This window comes from Oncorhynchus nerka, linkage group LG18, assembly GCF_034236695.1.
Source record: "Oncorhynchus nerka isolate Pitt River linkage group LG18, Oner_Uvic_2.0, whole genome shotgun sequence".
Taxonomy (NCBI): Eukaryota; Metazoa; Chordata; class Actinopteri; order Salmoniformes; family Salmonidae; genus Oncorhynchus; species Oncorhynchus nerka.
Window position 1 is genome coordinate 41,011,858 of NC_088413.1, and position 6,988 is coordinate 41,018,845.

Below are 6,988 nucleotides of genomic sequence, written 5' to 3' on the forward strand. Positions count from 1 at the left end.
TCGAGAAGTCCTGTTACACACTCACTGTTCATCAAGGCCTAGACAACAAAGGTTTTAATGACAGTGCATGGCTCCCAATATCAGCTACATTTGTATGATTGCCAATTTTTTTTACAATAATAACATCACATGACCAGGTCGGTATCTCTATATCCTTTTCGAAGGACCATAGGGATGCTAAAGTGATAATCGAGCATTTAAAACATGAACAGGTGGTGAACATTTAGATGGAAACCACATCTACAGTCCAACTCCCTTCAGCAGACCAGCTTGAATTAAGCAATGTAATGGCCATGCAGTTATTACCTGCTGCCCCTTGCTCTCCTAGAAAGAAACACAATGAATACTGACTGTTAACACGGGAACAAAGAACATCGATTTTAATCACCATCATATTATATTTAGAATCCTGACAGATTTTTTGTCGGCCCTGGGATTCAAACCAGCAACCCTCCAGTTACTGGCTGCCCCCATCAACATTATTATCTATTATGAAAATTCTCGCTCTATTGGGTTGCTGTGTAGATAGCTCAGACAGTGGTGTTATAGCAGAGGCAGCCAGAAGGAGAGCAGGGGAGCTCAGCAGAGCATTCAGAGGCAACCCACCGGTGCAGCATCTGCTCCTGCTCCTGGGTCACAACCACAAGATAAAGCATAACAATCACACTCACTGCAGCCAATCCACAAGGCTCTGCACAATCTGTGTTGAATATGTGCCTCATAACGTTAAATTGGTGTGTTCCCTGGTTACACGTTATAATTACCATTCACTGAAAAGATTTGAAGGCATCTGCAAGCTTGGGATGCATTCTAGAAATGAAATTAAAACATTTTGGCTGAGTTAATTTTTTTAACCTTTATTTAACTAGGCATGTCAGTTAATAAGAACAAATTCTTATTTACAATGACAGCATACACCGGACGACGCTGGGCCAATTGTGCGCCACACTATGGGAATCCCAATCACGGCCGGTTGTGATACAGCCTGGATTTGAACCTTGGTGTCCATAGTGACGCATCAAACACTGAGATGCAGTGTCTTAGACCTCTGTGCCACTCAGGAGCCCCAAGTGTAAAAAAAATATTACACGGCAGCAGATATGGGTTCAAATACATGAGTATTTCTGTATTTAGTATTTACTTTTTTCTGTGTATTTGAGTGCTTTCAAATACACAGCCCAAAACAAGTAATTTTATTTGAGTATTTGAATGGTTATTTGTAAAAACCAAATAGTATTTGAAAGTATTTTCAAATACTTATTTGAAATGCTATTTTCAAATGCCTGGGTTAACTGCATGAGAGTGTATTGGAGTACTTTCAAATAGCTTACAAATGCATTTCCAAAAACATTCCATTATTCAACTACTTGTTTTTTCAAATAAAGATGATCTAAATACTTGTTTTGAAATGTATTGAAAAGTAATTGAAATACCAGAAATAGTACTTCACACTGAAAGCTATTCTGTCATGCAGACCTGGGTTCAGAGTGTGACATTTGTTCGACATAAGCTCAGTTAAGACCAAACATTACCTTTTGCACTGATGAGGACATGAGCGTCAGGAGAGACTTCAACAGAAAACGGTCTCCAATGCCCAACATTTTGGGATGATGCTCAGGGACAGTGGCTATGTTGCTTAGGGCAGAGCAGCTGCAGAACTGACATTCAGGAAGAATGTGTGTCAGCTTGATCATTTATTAACAAGCTCACCATGTGACAAAGGAAGCACAAACATTGACCATTGTGCTACATAATTTTGTTCCAACTGTTTCATAAATACAAAACTACCTGCAGCACACTGATACTTAATGTGTTTTATTTTATGCAGCGACATTTGGTTAATGTACAGGAGACCGTGACCGCTGATTTATTTTTAAACCTGGACCTCATAGTTGGAGGACTGAAACAGAAGTGTCAGGACAGGAATGGCTCCCTCTTGACATAGCACTCATCATCCTCTCTAGAAACAAAGAACAAGGCTAATGCAGGCTGATGCAATGCAAGGTTAATGGACAGGTAAAAGAAGGCACACTTATTATTGGCCAGATACACTCACTGCCCAGTCTATTAAGTACACCTTGTTCACGAAAATGGATCGCTTCTACAGACAGTGAGTCACGTGGCCGTGGCTTGCTATATAAAGCAGGCAGACAGGCATTCAGTTACTGCTCGATCGAATGTTAGAATTGGAAAAACAAGTGACCTATGCCACTTTGAGTGTGGTATGATCGTCGTGCTAGATCCAGTACCTAAGAAACGGACGCCTTCCTGGGCTTGTCACGCACAACAGTGTCTAGGGTTTACCAATAATGGTGTGACAAACAAAAAACATCCAGTCAGTGGCAGTACTGTGGGCGAAAACAGCTCGTTGATGAGACAGGTCGAAGAACAACGGCAAGAATCGTGCAAGCTAACAGGTAGGCCACAAACAGACAAATAACGGCGCAGTACAACAGTGGTGTGCAGAACGGCATCTCGGTACGCACAACTCGTCGATCCTTGTCACGGATGGGCTATCGCAACAACAAGCGTCTCCAGTGGGCACGCAATCACCAACACTGGACATTTGAAGAGTGAAAGAATATTGCCTGGAATATGACAGCGAGTTCAGTTTACTTGAGTGGCCTGTGCAGTCCCCTGACCTCACCCCAATAAAGCATTTCTGGGATGAGATGGAACAGGCTGCTTCGCAGCATGAACGTACAGCCGTCCAATCTGCAGCAACTGCGTGATGCCATCGCATCAGCATGCACCAACATCCCTGTAGAACATTTCCGACATCTTATAGAATGCCCCGAATAATTCAGGCTGGAGACAAGGGGGGGGGTCCGACCCGGTACTAGATGGGTTTACCCAATAAACTGGCCGGTGAGTATGTCTAGGAGTGAGTTAGGGGGGTTCACAATTAATGTTGGGACCACAATCTATTCTTGATTTGATCTCGATGTCAACAAACAAGCTGAACACAGTCAACTAATGTGTCATTTAAACTCCACCCATTTTGAACATATTAACAAAGCAACAACCCAGGATGTGGCGGCAACCGGAGATATGTATATTATCTACTGGTGGACATATTCCTGTGCAGACCTACCAGACAGTGTGAGGTTTAATAGGGCCCAAACTGCATTATTTAGGATTTGAGGATCATAATGCTTGGCTAAACCCAGTAGTGGAATCACCCAATCAGGTGACACGATATCTTCTCTGTTTGAGTCTACAACAAAATTGAAGCAAATTGAGATTACATCTTGTTTGGAAAACAGAGTCATGTTGGGTTAGAATAAAATGTTGACAAAACACAACATCCCACATATGTGCCATGACTTTCACCTTTCACTAACCAGCAAGAAGGAAGGCATATACAGTTGAAATCAGAAGTTTACATACACTCAATTAGTATTTGGTAGCATTGCCTTTAAATTGTTGAACTTGGGTCAAACGTTTTGGGTAGCCTTCCACAAGCTTCCCACAATAAGTTGAGTGAATTAGGCCCACTCCTCCTGACAGAGCTCTTGTAACTGAGTCAAGTTTGTAGGCATCCTTGCTCAGTTCTGCCCACAAATGTTCTATAGGATTGAGGTCAGGGCTTTGTGATGGCCACTCCCATACCTTGACTTGAGCCATTTTGCCACAACTTTGGAAGTATGCTTGGGGTCATTGTCCATTTGGAAGACCATTTGCAACCAAACGTTTACTTCCCGACTGATGTCTTAGAGAGAGACACTATTCTTCCACCAGAAGTGAAAACGCTGTATCAGGCCTAAAGTGAATGCAGTCACAGGCGCCCCTCAAGAATCTCCCATAACTGTTCAGTTGGCATATGACATTGTTTTCATGCTGATCAAACCAGTCAGTGACCACCCGTGCCCTATAGATGGGGGCTTTGTCATCGGATGGAGGCATAGCCATTGTAGCCAAAATAATGGCAAAGATTCTGGCCTACCCAGCATTTTCATACATAACCCTAAGCATGATAGGACGTTAATTGCCTAATTACCTCAGGAACCACACATGTGGAAGCACATAGCCTAGGAGCGGCAGGGTAGCCTAGTGGTTAGAGCGTTGGACTAGTAACCGAAAAGTTACAAGATCAAATCCCCGAGTTGTCAAGGTAAAAATCTGTCATTCTGCCCTTGAACAAGGCAGTTAACCCACTGTTCGTAGGCAATCATTGAAAATAAGAATTTGTTCTTAACTGACTTGCCTAGTTAAATTAAGGTAAAAAACAAAACTGCTTTCAATGTACTTTGTATCCCTCACTCAAGTGTTTCCAATATTTTTGTTGTTTCCTGTATAACATACTGTGTTGTAGATAACTATGCTAACCACATGAGTAGCTCAGAGTAGATCAGTTTGCAGAAAATAAAGAAACCTGATCCTATTGATTCAACCTGGTCTCAGAACATTTCATATGATGCTGTATGTAAATTCAAGCTACGATATTTTGTATTATATGTTACATTTCGTATGTTATGTATTCATTTGTGGTTGTCCATCACTCATTTCGTATGATATGTTACCAATTCTAACTAGGTGGCTAACGTTAGCTAACTGGCTAATGTTAGCTAGCCTTTTTGGGATAGGAGGCAGCATTTTCACTTTTGGATGAATAGCGTGCCGAGAGTGAACTGCCTCCTACTCTGTCCCAGATGCTAATATATGTATATTATTATTATTAGTATTGGATAGAAAACACTGAAGTTTCTAAAACTGTTTGAATGATGTCTGTGAGTATAACAGAACTCATATGGCAGGCAAAAACCTGAGAAAAATCCAACCAGGAAGTGGGATATCTGAGGTTTGTAGTTTTTCAAAGCTTGGCCTACCGAATACACAGTGTCTATGGAGTCAAGTTGCACTTCCTACAGCTTCCACTAGATGTCAACCGTCTTTAGAAACTGGTTTGAGGATTCTACTATAAAGGAGGGGCTCATGAGACCTGTTTGAGTAAGTGGTCTGGCAGAGTGTCTCAGGTGTGTGATGCGCGCTCCCGACAGTTAGCTCTTGTTCCAGTGCTTTTCTTCAGACATAGGAATTCTCCGGTTGGAAGCTTATTGATGTTTTATGTTAAAAACATCCTGAAGATTGATTCCATACATCGTTTGACTTGTTTCTACGACCTGTAACGGAACTTTTCGAATTTTTGTCTGGATGAAGTGCTCGTGCCTCATGAAGATGTATGACTGGGCTGAACACGCTAACAACAAGTGGCTATTTGGACATAAATGATGGACTTTATGGAACTTTATGGAACAAATCAGTAATTTATTGTCGAACTGGGATTCCTGGGAGTGCCTTCTGATGAAGATCATCAAAGGTAAGTGAATATTTATAGTGTTATTTCTAACTTCTGTTGACTCCAAGATGGCGGATATTTCTCTGGCTGGATTGGGCTCTGAGCGCCATTCTCAGATTATGTTTTTTCCGTAAAGTTTTTTTAAAAATCTGACACAGCGGTTGAATTTTACGTGCTGCCTTTTCAGCGGAATGTTGTTGAGGGGTTCCACTAGCGGAACGCCTGCGCTAGAAAGGCTAGGCTAGTGTTGAATTTAGGAGTTATGTTAAAGGGATAGCTGAAAGGGTTAATGTTAGAGCTACAGGAAGGATTAGCTAACATGTTAAGTAGTTGCAAAGTAGCAAGTAGTTGAAAAGTTGCTGATTAGCTAAAATGCTAAAGTTGTCTGTGATGAGATTTGACTTAAAAGCCTGACCATCCACCCTACTTACGTTTGTCTTAAGTAACCATCTGTCTTATGTAACCCTACAAAACATATCATACTAATTTGAGTATCCCAGATTTACATTTACTATGTCTATGAGACCAGGCTGATTGACTGTAAACATGAAATGCACTGACAATAGCACCAGCACGTGATTTTGTAATGTTTGTATTGCCTTGTGTAGTGATCTTGTTCTGTGTAAGCCTGGGACATTATTTTCCTCTGCGAATCAATAAAGTCAAAATCAAAAGTGACAACAGTAGTCCACCAACCTGAGGAGGCCAGTAAAGGCAGCACATTGACAGGAGTTACACTGGACAGTGGGGTCACCAGACTGGAGCATTTTTAGCAGGGGCACCAGCATCCCAATTCCCTTCTCCTTACTCACTGGAAAACAATAGTACAGTGTTAAATCTTGACCCGTGGCAAAGACAGTGTGAGTGTGTAAATACCTTTGTTTTTTAACTACCAAATGAACCAGAGACAGAGAGGTGGTCCTCTGTACCTCCAGGGCTGTGTATGGCTCCAGGAGAGCAACAGGTAAAGCAGACTCCACTGCAACACGAGTCAAGACAGAATGAAAACAATTAATGTCACCAATCATATTCCTATATGGAGTTTTGTTAAGAGCCCAGACAATCAATTCACATGCGTTTTTTGCGGTATGGTTTTGGAAACACAAGGACCTTCATTTTCAAAAAACAAAAGGTCAAATTGATACACACCTTGACATGGTTAAGGTTAGCGTTCTCACATGGTCATGTCTCCATGTTCCAACGATTGTTTACGGAAAACAAGACCTGTGCTAATTAGCTATCTAGCATGCTCCGACACCTGTGTGTAAGCTAACTCTGGAAGTGTAGTTTCGTTGAATGGAGGCACCCATAGCTGTATGGATTTTGCACAAATGTCACAGTAAGTGTATTCTTTATTTGAAGGATTGTTTCTTGCTGATGAAAGATAAGGGACATATGTTTCGAAAGCTGCATCGCAAGCGATGATTTACGCTTCTAAATGTTTAAACACAGTGTCGGGGTTTGGCTGAAAACTGCAGGGAGAAGGCAGAAAGCAGCCTGGAGTTTGAGAGCTAAAGTGATGGGATACCTGACTGCACAGCAATGACAAAGCAGATCGACTATTAAAGTTATAACCAGCTGTCTCAAATAAACATGACACTTCCAGTGGGCTAAATGCTGAAATCAGCAACTCAAAACGACACTTACACAGACTGAGGTGTGAAATAAATGAATACTGCCCCATGATTT

General features: G+C 41.6%; 1 pseudogene; it reads right to left on the reverse strand.

Annotated features, from left to right (window-relative positions):
• Positions 1 to 457: 457 nt before the first annotated feature.
• Positions 458 to 6,609, reverse strand: LOC135561622 (uncharacterized; annotated as a pseudogene).
• Positions 6,610 to 6,988: the final 379 nt, after the last annotated feature.